A 17,299-nucleotide genomic window follows, 5' to 3' on the forward strand; every position below is an offset into this window, starting at 1 on the left:
AGTGTTATATATATATATATTTATACATATAAACAGGAAGACTGGTGAAAACCTCGTGTCTGGAGAGGTGGGACTGTCCTCATTCTGGTTTTGCAGGTAATTCTTTATTTTTACATACTTGCAGCCAATTGGTTGATGTCTCACCAAGAGCTGAGTGCTGGTATCAGCGCTCAGTAATCAGCTGATAGACTGGTCCTCTACATGCTTTAAGGGAGTTCACCAAAAAAGGAGAAACATGACTCCCAGTAATTCCACATTTCTCTTATATAAATGTCGTGTGGCTTTGATAGCGTTAGCCACACATACGTTAAGGAGCCACGTCATTTCGTTTGACACTGAAGAGAATATAAATAAATAAATACTTCATTGATCTGTGGGAATCTGTTGCTGGAGCGCTGCACATACATGATGCTGCTGCAGGGTTTCAGTGTCACTGCAACATGTGGGACCAGGAACACATGAACTGTTTCCCTCTCCCACCGACACTCGGCTTTGTTTTCTCTTTACCAAACACACCTCACCCCCAGTGGACGGGATTTCATCTCTTTCTGGTCATTTTCTTACTCCAACTATGTTTTTTTTAACCTTTTCCAGTTGTTTTGTGCTTTTGACCACCAACCATCATCATCATAACCAAAGTCTGCTATTGGATGAAGATCATCAGCTGCTGGGGGGGGGCTGATGGTATGATGAAGGACGTTTGGAGTCCTCTCACCTGTCTGCTGCTGTTTCCCAGGAAGTCACAGTTACTGCTTCCTTATTTCGTATTGTTTCAAACGTATGGAAACCTTGAATTAAGAGCAGTTTGTCTTGTTAAGAAAAAGTCAGGTCATGTTGTTTGTTTAGCGAGGTCATAAAAAAGTAAAAGAGTGGGGACTTGTTGTCAGAATGGGGATTTCTGCTGCCTCCTCTGAATAAGATAAGATAACGTAAGACTCAGTTGATCCCAAGAGGATTTTTTGATGGGTGGGTTTCCATAATTAGAGAGTTTGGGTTTATCATTTACTTTCTTTTTACCTTTATTGAGCCACGACCTCATGTTAAATCGGCACCACAGTCTTCTACGTATCTGCCTTCAATGTAGATTTCAGGGTTGAGCTGACCCTGACTAACGCAGCACTTAAACTATTAATGTGACTGAATGAGAACCAGCCAGCAGACATGTTGGAGTCCCCACGGCCCCGGACACGAACGAGCTGACCGCATTCTACTGTGTCTCCACATCAGTCAAAGAGATATACGCCACTTCCTCCACACACACACACACACACACTCAGAAAAAGCCTCCGTCCTCGTCTCCATCAGTCAAGTCCTGCGGCCGATGAACTTCCATCGTCTCCAAGGTTGATAACAAGCCTCTTAAGCTTGGCGGCTAATCAAGCTCAAAGGGGGGAGAGAAGGAGAGATAGTGGAGGAGAACAAGAGGTCTGCCTTTGGATATGGTGATGTCTCTCTCTCCCCCCTCTCCCCTCTTCATTTTCAATTTTCCCTTATCTTCCTATCTCCACAGGGGGAGGCAGAGGGAGGCCTAATAGCTCACAAGGGGGGCTGTGGACCACATACCAATCATTTACTTTAACTGGAGAGAAAGAAAAAAAGAAAGGTCTTGATGAATCATCCGGGGTCACACGGCTTCCATGTTCCCCCGAGTTACGGAGATAGAAAAAGAACGAATGAAAAACCAACAAGAGTCCGTCTCAGATGTTCGTCTCAGATGTTCGTCTCAGATGTTCGTCTCAGATGTTCGTCCCACCAGACAAACATCATAAAGCTGAAGTAAACAGAAACAAGTGGCCGCTGCCGCTCTCGTTGGATTCTCCTCCTCAACTCGCTCCGTGTGGAAATACGAGTCAGGTTTAATTTGGAGGCCGAGTTTCACGGCTGAGATAGAATCTGGAGTTTATTTCACCATCGTCAATTTAAACGTGTTTGTAGTCTTTATAGTCAGCATTTCAAAGTTCAGGCCAGTCTGTGATTACACAATTCACAATTCTCCATCCAGGGAGGATTAATGCACCCAGCAGTTTTCTATGGAGCTCAGAGGACAGTGTTGTTGTGTTGCTGACTAATCCCCCTCGTCTTCCCCTGTCTTGTCGTTTTTCTTGTTCTTTCACAACTTTCCATTCTCTGACATCTCACTCCTTTATTTCTAATCATTTCCTATAAACAAGTACGTGGTATCATCATGGCTCCAGTCCATGACAATGATGTATTGTGTGGAAAGTGGGAGCAGCAAGAATATCAGTCATAGGAAAAATGGATAGAACCAGAGTTTACAGCTCAGAGGTGCTTAGTATTTAGCTTAGCATTAGCACCACTGTGGCTAACATACATGCTCACGATTGTCATTGTAGCATGTTAATAGATTTTTACATTTGTTTGTTAGCATAGCATCCAAAGCTTATTATAATAACACATGTAGTATAATTTTAAGTCAGTGGTGTTGAATCCAGTGTGACGTGAGTGGACCTGACATGTCCGAGTGCAGAGACTGATCAGAAAGCAATGATAGAAAACTGTTGAGGAAATGAAGGTGCTGCAACATGACCTCAAATCAAGGTCATGTAATTTACCTGAAAGTAAAGTACACGAGCGAATTAGTGCAGATTAGATCCACCTGAGTTTACCAGGACATGAAGGAAGACGAGTGGAACCTCTAAAACTACCAGTAGTTATGAGGTCGGGTCGACAGATAACTAGTGGACGTGAAGGACGTCTGGGTGGAACAGACTGAAAAAGAACCAAATGTCACATAAAGCAGATGAACCTGTGGATAATCCCTTAGGATGAGGTCATCACAGCTAGATTAGATTAGATTTGACAGCATGGAGGATCCAGAGTTGATGTTCAGATTTCAAATAAGGTTGTGATCAATCAAAATATGCAGAAAAAAAGAAAAGTAAAAGGGATTGATCGAAGGATTGTTTTTGTAATTCCACCTGGTTACCTGTAGAGGCTCGCAGAGGTCACACTCACATCCATCTGTCCCTCCCTCCAAACCTCCTCTGTTCGTCTCTCTCTCATCTCTTTCCCACGACTGTTACCTCATCTCCTCTCCTCCCTGTGCCCCCTCCCCTCCTCTCTGTAGCTCCTGTCATCTCTCCATCTCAAATCACCTCCTCTGGCCTTCACCCCATTCATCCTTTCCACCATCTCTGCTCTTCCCTCGTCGGAGATCTTCTTGCTCTGATGCAGGTTTCCCACTAACACGATGCTCCACACTCCTGAGGTCCAGTCATATTTACAGGAGAACATTGACTGTAGCTCGGTTTACTGGAACCTCTGATGAATGAATCACATCCACTCGAGCGTCAACATGAGCTTCAGCGTAAAAATCTCAAGCAGCTCTGACCTTCTGTAAAAAGGAGTTAAAGGACCAGTGCCACAAACTGGCAGAACTCCCCCTCCCTGATTGATTCCAGGTTTAGATGAAGATTTCTCACATTTTCAACGTGGTTTCAGACGTTCGGGCCGAACTACTACATGTCAGCATCTCACAGTGAAAAGTGCAGGGTGAACTGTGTGTTGACAGAACTGTTGGTCTTTCCAGATACCTGTTGTCTTTGTAACTCTCCCAGTCATTGACTCAGTCAACGGGCGACAGAATCAGCATTTTTCCGTTTTGAGATCACCGCCATTAGTAAGAAACAGCAAAGAGTTGAAGAGGTCACGATGTCAGGCATCTGAAGAGGAGGAATAAAAGTGAAAAAGAGTGTGTGTGTGTTTGTGTTGAAAAGAGAAACACACCCTCCTCTGCCTCTTCACCTCCACCCTTCTGGTTCTCTAACGTCACTCGTGCAGATAAGGCCGAGCTGGGCTGTCAGAGGACACCATGTCTGTCACTGTCCACGCTCACACCGACAGTCAAGGAAGAAAGATGGGATTAATATGAGCACCGTAATCAGAGAGCTGTTACCAACAGGACTAGAAATGCCCTCAAGAAAAGTCGACATGCAGCAGTAAACTCTGCACGATATGAATTTTAGTTTCTCCAAATACATCTGAATCAAACGAATTGTTGCCGTCGTTTCAGCCAGTTGCAAGATATTTTCCAGGTTGTGCAGAGTTTTGAATGAACAAATGACATATAGTCAATAAATTATGAACGATTCATTATTTATTATTCTTTATTTACTTTGGAGTTCTTGTACATGAAGTTATTAAATTGTGGTTCGTCCACTTTTGTATTTCGACACGACTCATGACATTAGCCCTGAACACTGTGAGTAACGCCTAGAAATGTATAATAATTATAATAAAATAAAACATAAAACACTTTAATAGAAAGTACGATGTTGGGGAAGGAGTTAGAGGTTGTTGCACCCCCCCCCCCCCCACACACACACACCCTTCACCTCGTTGTCTCCAGGAAGACCGAAATAGCAGCACCATTATACCATTAAGGCAGTCACTAATCATGCTCGACCGTTCTCCTCTACGTCTAAATGTGTCTAGTCTAACCCCCCATTAGTGGGACCCCCCCCCCTTTAAGACACACACCCTCCCACCAACATTAAAACATGCATCAAAATCTGTTGTTTCTCCATTAAACTAAAACATGTGACACTGTGTCACCGAGGCCTTATTACAGTTTTGACCCTGATCAGGATCTACCGAAGACCTCGACCCCCCCAGTGACCCCACGTCCTCATTCTGAGAGGAGCACAGGAAAAGCTGAGTGTCCTCTCACCCTGAAGCACGACGGTGTGTGTCTCTGCAGGAACGTCTCTGGAACTGCAGCCTGCTAAAAGCTCGAGGTGTCGCATGTTAACGAGACTTAACACAGGAGGGAGCAGAGAACGAGGGGGAGGTGAACGAGAACGTTTAAATAGGAACGTTTGAAATAAAATGAACAAGAACGTTTAAAACGAGAACGTTTAAATAGGAACGTTTTAAACAAGAACGTTTGAAATAAAATGAACAAGAACGTTTAAATAGGAACGTTTTAAACAAGAACGTTTGAAATAAAATGAACAAGAACGTTTAAATAAGAACGTTTAAATAAGAACGTTTAAAATGAGAACGTTTGAAACAAGAACGTTTAAAATGAGAACGTTTAAATAAGAACGTTTAAAATGAGAACGTTTAAAATAAGAACGTGTAAAATGAGAACGTTTAAAATGAGAACGTTTAAAATAAGAACGTTTGAAATGAGAACGTTTAAAATGAGAACGTTTGAAATAAGAACGTTTGAAATGAGAACGTTTAAAATGAGAACGTTTGAAATAAGAACGTTTAAAATGAGAACGTTTAAAATGAGAACGTGTAAAATGAGAACATTTAAAATAAGAACGTTTGAAATGAGAACGTGTAAAATGAGAACATTTAAAATAAGAACGTTTGAAATAAGAACGTTTAAAATGAGAACGTTTGAAACAAGAACGTTTAAAATGAGAACGTTTAAAATAAGAACGTTTGAAATGAGAACGTGTAAAATGAGAACATTTAAAATAAGAACGTTTGAAATGAGAATGTGTAAAATGAGAACGTTGGGGGGACTCTGGATCTGCTCCCGGACATTTTACAGTAAAGGATTATGGGTCATTAAAACAAAGCGTAGACGTCGGCCAGACGCCACGCACCAGTCCAACCAAAACGTAACGCACTTCTGTGAGTGACCTTACAAAGATCCAGGAACGGCCTCAACAGTCGGCCGAGCTCTAAACGTGTATCCCATGATTCCTTGGGTGCTGCCACTAGTCACTTGTCTTGTAAACGTCAGCGGGCAGAGATAGTGTTAAATCCTCCAGAAGTTGAACCCAGAGAAAGACATTTTTCTTCCGAGCTTCACCTTGTGCTGAAAAGTAAATGTTTAAGCGAGCAGCGATAAACACCCTAAATCATCATCGTGAGCCGTGAGAGCACCTTATGGGGAAAGAGAGGAATTCGGAGAAATAAAAGTCGTCCTTTGGCTGGATCTTCGGTGTCCTGGGACCGTGACAGAGCTGAGGTGTGTGTGCAGATCATTTAAGTCAGGACAGAGACAAGGACAAGAAAACACACACTTTGGAAACACACTTTGTTTAAGGTCACCAGCCTCCTGGCTGCTGTCGGTGTTTCTGATGGTGCCAAGATAGGACGGCAGGTCAGCGTGTCTTCGGGCCGCTAGTCTTTGCACTCTTAATCCCGGTGGCAGAGACGGAGCTGTGGAAAATTGGTCGCCATTCATTTTAAAAACACGTCTGTGGGAAACGCTATCTCGCCTGATTCATAATGAAAACAAATGCCTGTCTTTGCTCGGGATGTAAACACGGATTAGGACTTTTATTTAACTATTTATTTGCCCCTTCTGTCCTGAAACCAAACAAATCATTAATTTAATCACAGTTTTCCTGGCAGGACAGCACAAAGGGGCCACGAGGTCACAGTTACAGTAGGAGATGGAGCGCTGCTACAGATCACAGACGTCTTCTCCTGTCAACTCATTTTCCACTAACAAGGGATCCAACCTGACGGTGCTGCTGAGAGTCACAGTCAACTAAACACTAGGCAGATTCTACAAAGACGATCACGTGGATCATGAAGGATCCAGAGAGGGAAGAAACAGCAGCTATCTGCATCAGTATCCAGGAAAAGATTCACCAACAGGCACCTTGGTTTTAGAGAAGTTACTGAACAGACATGAAACTGTTTGGAGGTTCCAGAGGTCGAAACGTGAGTTCAGTGGAAAAGGTTAAAGTTCAATGGATCTGAGTTTCTCTTATTTTAAACAGACAAAAAGAGAAAATGTCCCAAATTAGCTGAACGACGTGAACGATGATCAGGTGGTTTCTTTTTGGTTTCATAGCTTTTTAAAAATAGATTTGATTGAATGTAATCGGTGATACTGTTCATGTTGGGAGCTGAGAAAGCTCCTAAAGTCAAAGGTGAAAAGTATCTGAGTACATTTACTCAGGAACTGTAGCCTACTTAGGTACAAATCTGGGACACGTGTAGTTGTATGAGTATGAGTAGTATTCATATTTTATACTTTGTATTCTACTAAATTGTACTCGCACCACATTCATCTGACAGCTTGAACTCATCTAATCTACAAACTATCAAATGGAACTGAGTCAGATGATTTTTGATTTGACGTCAGTAACTGTTTTCCACTGAGCTGCGTCACCTCTTCTTTTGGTGGTTTGTTGATTTATTTAAAAAAATCTTTCTTTTCCTTCATGATTTAAGATTTTCAGCAGCTCAACAGAACCGTGTTTACTGACAACGGTCTCAGAGATGCTGCTGAACAGTCACAGTACTGACCTGTTGCCAGTACTTTAACCTATACTTGAGTAAATTCCATGTGGTCTTTGTTTAATACTTTTATCTTCTGCATCCTCACAGGAACAAGATTTCGAATTAACGTCTTCATTCTGTTAGTAACGTACGACACAATGTCAGGTACATTTTGCTGATGACGTGTTTGTACTTTTACTTCAGTCAGATATTAAAGGGGGGGCATGTGTACTTTAGTACTATAATACTGATATTTTACTAATAAGTTCTTCTTCCACCACTGTTTCCTGGTTGTGAAGCTGAAAATAAAAAACTCCCCAGCAGTGATGATCTGGAAACAAGTGGAGTGACACACCCTCCGTGGTATTATTTTATTTGGCACTCCTACTGTATGGGCAGCACAAGCAGCCTCCTCCACCGACCTCCCCCTCCTCCTCTCACCTCCCCCTCGGTATCTCTCAGCTCCCAGGAAGCTGCCGGGCTTGGCTGGAGCCAGAGTTCTGCCCCATCCATCATCCTTATCAGAGCGAGTCTGGCTGCACTGAGGAGAGAAGAGGAAGAGAAAAGAAGAAGGAAGATGAAGATCAGGAAAGTTCTGCAGCTTTAGCAGACGACAGAAGAAGAAGAAGAGTCACAAACGTGCAAAACACGACGAGAAGCTACGAGACGCTCGACCTATCATGATGCATCCAGCACATGTGGGGTGGGTCGTGGTGCAGGAGGAGCGGGATGGGGGTCGGGCCGTGATAAGCCCTGATACAACAATAACAACCGGCACCATCCAGCCACATCAAAGCCTCCCCTTTAGATTTTGGCTGGTTGGAGGGGTGCACGGACGGGGATGGGTGGTGGAGGGGATGTTTAGGGGTGCTCTGCGGTTTCAGTCGCTCATCAAAGCCTCTGCAGTAGTCTGACCCCGCACCAGGACAGTTTGGAACATCTTTTACAGCCGTGCTTCAAATAAACAAAGATCAGTGAACAAACACTAAACACAGAGGAAGAATGTCTGAAGCGACTGTTCCAGCCCTGATAAAGAGTTTACGGTCGGAGCTGGTGGATAAAGAACCAAACACCATAACCGTCAGCGTGTCCTCTGACGTCGGAGGAAGCGTTAAACAGACTGGAAACACTTTCACTATCAAGGCTCAGACTCACGGTGAGGATGTGGGTTCAGTTAAACCCTGAAAGTGAAGTCGGGCAACAAGAATCCGTCCGTGTGAGTTTCTACGAACAGACTAGATTCAAAAAAGTTTGATTTAATAATAAAGCTGGTGAAAATAAATCTGTGCAGTTTTATAAAGTGATGTTAATTCACTGGAACAAACTGTTGTGTGTCTTTTACAATTTGTGTTTTTGAAGGATGAATAAAGAACCTTTAATCAGAGATGGTTCTGTATTGTTCTGACTAGAACACGGGGTCCATAATGAATAATTCTTTTTATACTTCATACTTTCTGTTCAGCCACCAACAAACCAACAACTTGAGATTCAGAAACTGGTCAAACTCCAGCTCCCCAGGATAAATGGGCTGAAGTGAATTTGACCATTATTTTGTAACTAATCAATAAAATATAATCCGTTTTTCGTGCCCTCCTGATTCTGTACAGAGATACTGCCGTGCAGGCACCATCTACCCTCTCACTAGTGCCTGAGGGAAACTAACTCATTCATCTTGATGATCACAAAAAACAAGAGCAATCCATCTCGCTGGAGATGAATGAGCTCCTCCAGGCCTGGAAACGTAATAAAAGTGGCTCTCTAATGGTGTATAGTTGTATTAGGGCCCGTTTATAAAAGCCATAAGGCCATTGTCAGACAGGCAGGGAAATACAGCGTAATTACAGCGCTGTACAGACGTGGATCAGTCTCTGATAACATTAAAGCAAAGCTTCCTTTGTGTGGCGGGGGTCTGCTCTGCACCACTGTAACTGGTTTTGGCGTGAGCCAGACGAGCAGCAGCTTTGAAGCTGCAGCGCGTCGCAGCGGCTGAGACTCAGCTGATGTCTCAGAGCTGAGCAGCTGACAGGTCCAGCGTGGTGTGTTTGAAGCGTGTGATGTAATTAATACGAGTTCCTCACTACGTGCTAGCAAGGAGCTGATTCTCCTGACAGTCAAGTAAAAGGGCTCAATGAGAGCTGCAGCAGCTTTTACTGAGTTACTGTCAAGAACAAGAGACGGTGGTGACCCAGAAGTGATGAGAGGACTTTTTACACCTACTGTATATGAACCTGTAGATTACTGACTTATCATATGAACATGTGTCGTGTTTAAGATGCTTAAAGTTACTACTGCTGAACTAAGGTTGTATATTTTCATTTTAGTATTTTATTTTAGCCTCTTGTACTTATTAATGAATCTATTTTAAATTAGGACCTCGCTGTAAAGCTGTCATAATATTCTCAATACAATGTGATATAGTTTTATTCAGTGTTTCTACAGGAACAGCTTTTTTTATTTTTACCTATTTTTACTTTTTACCTTTGAGACATCACATAGTTTTAATTTTAAAAGCACACAAAGCATCAATTTCCATTTTTTTTCACTACACTATTTACAGACCAGTTGTACAGCAGATAGAAAGACGTCACATTTAACATCCAGTTGGTCCGATCCAGATCAATAAAAGTAAAAACTAAGAGTACGAAGTGTGACAGAAACTACTCTGGTTTGTCCAGTGAACTGGGAACTGAGCCACGTGGCCCCAACCTCCTCATATCTCTCCCCATGTTTCCTGTCTGTCTGTACTGTAATCTCAGTCTCTTTAAGGACTTATGCCAAAAAACAAACACTGTTCTTATCCTGAACCAATTAGAGTTAAAACCAGAATCATGTAAACGACATAGTATCTGTAAAAAATGAGCAACTGTCTGATCGCTGCAGAGACAAAAAGAAATCTGCGAAGCCACGAAGACACAGTTGAAAAGAGCTGATACAGCAACAATAATGCATCTGTACACTCAGAATACATTTACATTAAAGGGTACGAACACAACCACAGTGTTAATTTAACACAGTGATGTAGATGTAGGATTTAGTATAAAAACATTTAGTTAATTTCCACCTCTGTGTATTTTCTGCCTTTAATTACAGTCGTGGTCCGATAACTGACTTCAACACTAATGAACCTGAAGAATTAAACAGTGTTTTTTTACCTGCAGATAGTAAATAACACACTGTGAATTTCACCCCTTAGTTTCAACCCTTCTCTGTGAATAGAGAATGACTTTATTTTGAATAGTCGAGACAGAAATTCTTCTTCAGTTCATTAAAATTGACCTCCGGGTCCTCAGTGGCAGCTGTGGCCCTGAGTACAAACCCTTAACATAACATTCAAACGTGTGGTTATCAGTTAATTATTTCATCAGTTCTCTGTGTGTACTGGAACTGATGACACACAAACTGAGGGAACAACATTTAGTTGGATTAAAGAATGTTTCGGGGTCAACTGCAAATTACAAATCTCCAATATTCCCTTCAGTGCTTTATAATAATACTGTGTGTAATTTAAGACTGGAAAAGCCGAGACGTGACGAGCTCCTGGACGAGCGTGAAAAACCCTTCCAGGCTTCCAACAACCCAGCGGATCGGTGCCGTCCAGACCACAGCGGCCTCGCGTGCTCTTGTCCTGCTCACTGTTTTCATAAAGGGCAAAGCTCGGAGGCCCCATGACAGATACCGAGATGTAATTGGAAGCGTCTGTTGTTGCGTGTTAGCCTGCGGCCTCAGTGCTTCTGTCTACACGTACAGAGAGATTCCGACCTGTACGCACACTTAAAGTCCAGTCACAGTACATCATGACCCGACGTCACAGGTGTGCTCTTACACTGATCTATTGGCTGTGAGAGACCGTGGGAGAGGGAGCGGATGCTTGTCTGCCCAGAAGGCTCGTCCACATTTTGGTTATGAAGCAGTAAAATATAGAGGGAAAGATTCAAGAGCCAAACTAAACCAGCAGGAACACAAACACGGCGGTTGGTGTCATTTTAGATTTGACAGAGGTTAGAAAGTTGGATTAAGTTCCAATGCAACATATTTCTGAATGAATCAACGTTAAATTTCTAAACTTCCAGACAAGTTGGGACTTTTTCTCAAATGCAATAAAAACCTAATTTGTGACTTGTTAATTTTCTTTATTACGTCCTTATATCCTTAATTATGTGACAAAAGTACAAATCCGAAATTGTCTTTCTCACTGTGTTACATCACCTGCCTTTAAATTATCTGAATAGTTTCTTCTTTTAGCCGAATACAAGACTGAAGCTGCGGTCGCCCATTGTTGTCTTCTCCACTTTATTATGTGCCACACATTTTCAATAGGAGACAGATCTGTGCTGCACTCAGGTCACTCAGGTCGAAGTGAAGTAACCGAACAGAATGAAGTCTGGCTTATTTAAAAAATCCTCTGATGCTTCTGCGTTGACGGTTCCTTCACACATAAGCAAGCGACGCATGCCGTGGGCACTGACGCCCCCCGATTCCATCACAGATGCTGGTTTGTGCCAGTCTGGATGACCTTCTTTGTCTGTGGCACAGATCGATTCTTCCTGAACAGGAACTCGGCTCAACACAGAACATGTTTCCTCTTCTTTCAGTCCATCCAGAGAACAGGTCTACTTCAACAGACTGTGTAAAAGTACCAACATAATCCATCATAATACAAGTAGTAATAGTACAAGTGCAATCACTAATGTGTTCATATTATTTATCTGCAAAAGACTAAACACCAACATACAGCACAATGTCAACGGAAAACTACATCGAACAGTTTGTAGGTCTTTAAGTACTTTAAATGTGCCCATCAGATCTTCGTGGTCTAAATTATAAAAATAAATAAATGATGTCTAAACTAACAGAGCAATAGGAGCTTTTTGATGGACGTCTATGTTAGTCTCACTACCTGTTCGATTAAGTACAGTAATAAATAAAAGGAACTCACACAACACTGTCAATATGTATTTAGATCCACTGTCCTTTAAAAGCAGCCAAACGCTGCATAAGACACAGTTTATTTTCCTATTTAAACATTTACTCGTCCAGGTTGCTTCCTGCTTATCTCAGGGGGAAATCAACCAAGACAGCAGCAGCTAACTTCAGCTGCATTTCACAAGCGACAGACTATTTTGGCACACAGAGCTTTACACTCTAGCACAAAACCTGAGCATTAGTAGGGACGGTGCCAGCGTGAGATTGCTGATAGGGAAGCAGGACTAAACATGTGACATGAGCAGAATGAACCATAAATCCCATCCGGGACTCGGTAAGAATGAGCAGCACTGAGTGGTTGGAGTGAATGGCCAGATGTGGAGCAGTGCTGCTGAGGAGGGAGACAGATTTATGGCCTCTTCTTTAATGAGGTAACATCCTTTTCACTCATAAGACTTTTAAGAACTTTTTTTTCCCTCCCACATACAAGAAAAGTAATTCCTCTGGAAGTGAGGCGAGGATGTAAAAGGGAAGGAGGAGGGGAGGGGCGAAAAGACGCAAATTTAAAATTCAACTTCTTTTTCTTCTTACGTCATTGAAGCAGCCCGTGCAGGAGGGAGTTCTGGGAGCAAGAGGGAGGATGAAAAGACAGATAATGCTTTAACAGTAACATAAACAGTCCAACATGACCTACAATGCCTTGTATTCTTATGTGAGCACAGTGGTTTGCAGCAATTATCTTTACAGTTAATGGGAAAATAACCACATTACAGACTGTGAAAACGTGCAGGGTGCGACCTGCTACCTGCCTCCATCAGTGCTTTTAAAAGTCTAAGTCCTGCACACGAGAACTTCCTGATTCCTCCTGAGATATCAACAGTTGCATTAAGTGACCTCTTTATTTTGTGCAGCCGTCTACAGACAGTCGAGATGCCACTTGTTATTTTTTAAGTATTCGTCTCTTTGTGATCATTTCACATCTCGTAACTGAACTCTGGGACTTTAAAACAAGAAATATGAACAGAGACATTCCTGACCTCTCGAGCCCCAGGGCCACGTAGGCTGGTTCGGTAATCCATCCATGCCTTCAAGAAATAACACGAAGCAATACACAGATACTACAGATGATTTAGAATATACATCAAACTGTTCAACAAACAGAAAACTGGGCACAAAGTCCGTGTGTCCTCTCTGCTGCCCAAAGAACTGAATCAGTGAAGGACATACTGCAATTTATCATGTTTGATATAAGTATATGTTCATATTCAAATAAGAAAAAGACACATTGCAAATACTCAACATTCAAATGAATGGCGTCTACGTCCTGGACACAGACTGGAACTTTATGAAGAATAAACGAATACTAAGACCCATAAAAACATTATTACACAGCTTATTTCATAGATAATATGTTGAAGAAATCTGTCATGTTAATCCATGACCCAACACAAAGAGTCTTAAAACACAATTTACACTCCGAACTGAGAGAAACAGTTTTGAGTTGTAGTTAAATGAACCAAATTAAACTCAAACAAAGGCTGGTCTCAGAGTCCTGGACCAGGAACAAAGCTCAGGTGAGGTTTCATCCCCTTTTTATAGACTAAACGCCAGACCTCCTGATACCTGCCTACATGAAGATGTGTAGATCCTTTATTCTATTTTCTAAAATAACACAGATTCACAGTTACGAGTTCAGCGTACTTCTGTTCACCAAGTGTCTGATTTACAACGTCCCGTTTTCGTTTCTTCCAACATCCAGATTCCAGTAAAGTCCAACTGTTATTAAAGTTTTGTGTGGTTGAATTCAGACATGCACAGCTCTGGGTTAAGATCAGGGAAACAGGGAAACACTGTGGGTTGGATTCAAAAACGAACATTCACTTCACACAACGTCTGAAATAAAGTTCAGACCAAGACGCAAATTTTCTCCATAATCATGAAAAGTGTTTTTTCCACACAGGACTCTGGTCTGGATTTGTTGGCCTGGTCCGTCCACCCCCGTCATGAAAGTTACCGACTGTAGGGTTTGTTTAAGACAGTAACACCCCGCTGTCTTCTCCTGTTATCACCTCTTATCAAACCAAAACCTCAGTTATTAAGGAATCCAGAGGGCCGATCGGGGCCCTGCAGCAGATTTCATCATAGAAACCTGAAGGGCCTCAGCTTGTTTTTGCTGAGGCGGGGGCCGCCCATTTATGAGCTGCTAACATGAATGAAACAAGGTTTTAAAACAGACTAGGTAACAGGAGGATTTGTGTGGCAGCACTTGAGGCTCTCAGCCCCAAACACTGGTGAAGATTGTGCTCGGGCTGAATGGCAGAGTCATCACCCTCTAACTCCTCTGCTCATTATACGACCTCTCCACCTTCACTCAGCAGTGTTTGAACGGCACTGAAGGACCCTACGAGAATAAGAAAGCATGCCACTGGTTTCATGAATGGCCCCCTCTCAACGTGAATCTGAGCTAAAAAACAAGGCGGGTAAACACAGACCTCAGCGGCGACTGAGAGCGACAAGAGAAGAAATTGAATTTCCGCGGAAGTGATGTAATCTGCCGGCTCAGGTCAGGCCGAGATGTTATTATCTTAATTTGGGGTTCATTAATCGCCGGTGGAGCGGGTCGATGACAAGGTTTCCACCTTGTCCCAGCTGCACGGAGCTGCCAGCTGATTTAGGACGGCTCCCTGCCTCGGTATGTAAACCATTTGCAGCAGGAATGTATAAGCAAGCCATAAAAAGTGGATTTGGTCTGAGACATACAAGACAGATCATGCTGTAAAACAACGTGCCCCATCTCCACTGCAGCCGGGCGGGGGGGTGTCGGATCGTTGGTTCGTTCTCACAATCAGAGGGAAACCCACAGGTTCAGAGTTTGGGCCTTGGCAACAGGCTGTAGATCTGAGGAGGAGGAGGGGGGCGTGTTTAAACCTGAGAATGGATTATGGGCCAGAACGCTGTAATCCTCCTCACAAATAAACGATGCATAACGTATGACTCTCAGGAGGGGGCTGATAGGGAGGAGACACTTTCACATGCACATATCTCCGACCAGAGAGGAGCTCCCTGCACCATCAGCTTTCTGAAGTCACAGTGAATCATGTTCAGTGGAAATGAGACATTTATTTAAAGTGAAATCCAGTCGAGCAGCGTAGTTCAGTTATGTCTGCACAACAATGTTTGAGAAACATGGACTTAACTTTAATCCCAAACCAAACAACCCAGAGCAAACGTCAGGCTGCAGCGAGTCCTTCAACCTGTCAACTGATCCAAACGTCCGGACCGATCCAAACGTACGTGGGTGAATTCTAAAAACAAACTCTGAGATGATGTTGAGTTTGTTTTGTAGCAGACTGAGAGGTGGAAAGAGACACACGAGACATGACCTGATCCTTTTGGTTTGTGTGGTTCAAGCCACAACGTCCACAACGTTTTATTTGTATAATGACAGAAAGTTTTGTGTGAGTGTCTCAGTCGAGCTCACTCTGACTTTTTTCCTGCAGAGGACGTAATAGACTTTTTCGAGCAGCGTGTTTCAGACCTTGCGTGTGAGCAGCTGGGCTGCAGTCAGGATTTTAGAAATATAAAATCACCCCCAGCCAATAAAAGCATGGTTTACTAATCACCAACCAGACGAAGAGTTCACATTTGAGTTCCCTTCACTGTTTGATTTGACTGTGTTTGAGTTTATGTTCCTGAATTCTGTTGTTGATGCTCAGAATGTTTAAAATAATATTCTTGCTGACGTCTGACGTCTTCATTTTAAAAATCTGTTTTAGAGTCCTTCACATTATCTTTCAGCACATGTTCAATCACACAAATTTCTGAAACCACCTTTATTTGTATCTGCTGTCACACGACGTGGGGACGCTGCAACATTCAACACAACACACTGAACAATATGAGGAGCGATGACTTAAAAAAGGTTTTGTTCTTCATGCTGCTGCTGTTGCTTCATCCTGTCATCTGATTGATTCTGTTTATTACTTATTGTCACAGTGACTCAGATGAACAGATGCGCTGGTGCTTAAAAATGTGTTAAACTAGACAAACTGACAGGGGCGAAGTTTAGTTTGGAGTTTAACCTGTACCAGGCACATGCACACTTCAGGTTCATGCATGTCAGGACTTACACATTTATCATATTGCCGTGTTTCTTGTGCAGCCTCTGGAAGTCATATTGTAGATCTGCGTCCAGGCCTTCACACCGACGTGGGAGGTCCTGTAGTTAACTGTGTTCCATGTTTTTCTTTGTGTTTTAGGACAAAACAGCAGAAAATGTCCAAAAATAATTAAAGTGGACAAAGTGATGTGTTGAATCTGAACTTATTGAAGCTTTTGTTGCAGCTTGTTCAGGATGATGGAACCCCACTGCTGCTATTTCAAAACAGCCCTAACCAAGAGATTAACCGCCTCTCCCGTGTTGTGTGATCATCGTTGAATTAAAACGATAAATGATGAAAATGAAGGGAAGCTGTATGAATTCAAACTAAGAACGGTTGTTTCCTGTCAGACCTCGGTCTTGGCTGAAAGACGTCTGACTGGACAAGAGAGGTGGAAGACAGGAGTAATGATTTGAATTAGAGTGCTTCAGCCGTAGATAGTAGGAACTTTTCTCTCTGGCTCTTCTTTCATATTCTTTTTCGAAGTCGTTGAAATAGTTTAAAGAATCATCTGCGAACCTGTTTTGCTCATATTGATGATGACTTATAATAAAACCTGTAGCTATTTGTTGGTCTTACACAGCTCATGAAACCACAGACGAGGATGTTTCTGTCCAAACAACGGTCGAGGTCAGAGGGAGGAATCACTTCGTATTCGTGACTTCACCTTTTCAGTTCTTTTTCATGTGTGCTGTTCAGTGCGTGATGTTTAGGAGTCAAAATGGCAGCATCACATGACAAAACTCTGACGTCACTCACCTGCACGCCGTGAACTCAGAACTTAACAAAACGCTGCTCTCTCGTTACGAGCGACTCCCTCACTTCCCAGAATTGCTTATAATTTAGCGTCCGTTATTTAGATTGAGAATAAGCACCGGTGTAATTCGTTCAGCTCGGTGGCAGGCAGCACAAATGCTTCTCATGCAAATGAGGTAAATGTGTACACCAAAATTACAGCTTGTCATTCTGCATAAGGCAGCGGGGAGGCGGACAATCCA

Source organism: Anabas testudineus, chromosome 14, assembly GCF_900324465.2.
Source record: "Anabas testudineus chromosome 14, fAnaTes1.2, whole genome shotgun sequence".
Lineage (NCBI taxonomy): Eukaryota > Metazoa > Chordata > Actinopteri > Anabantiformes > Anabantidae > Anabas > Anabas testudineus.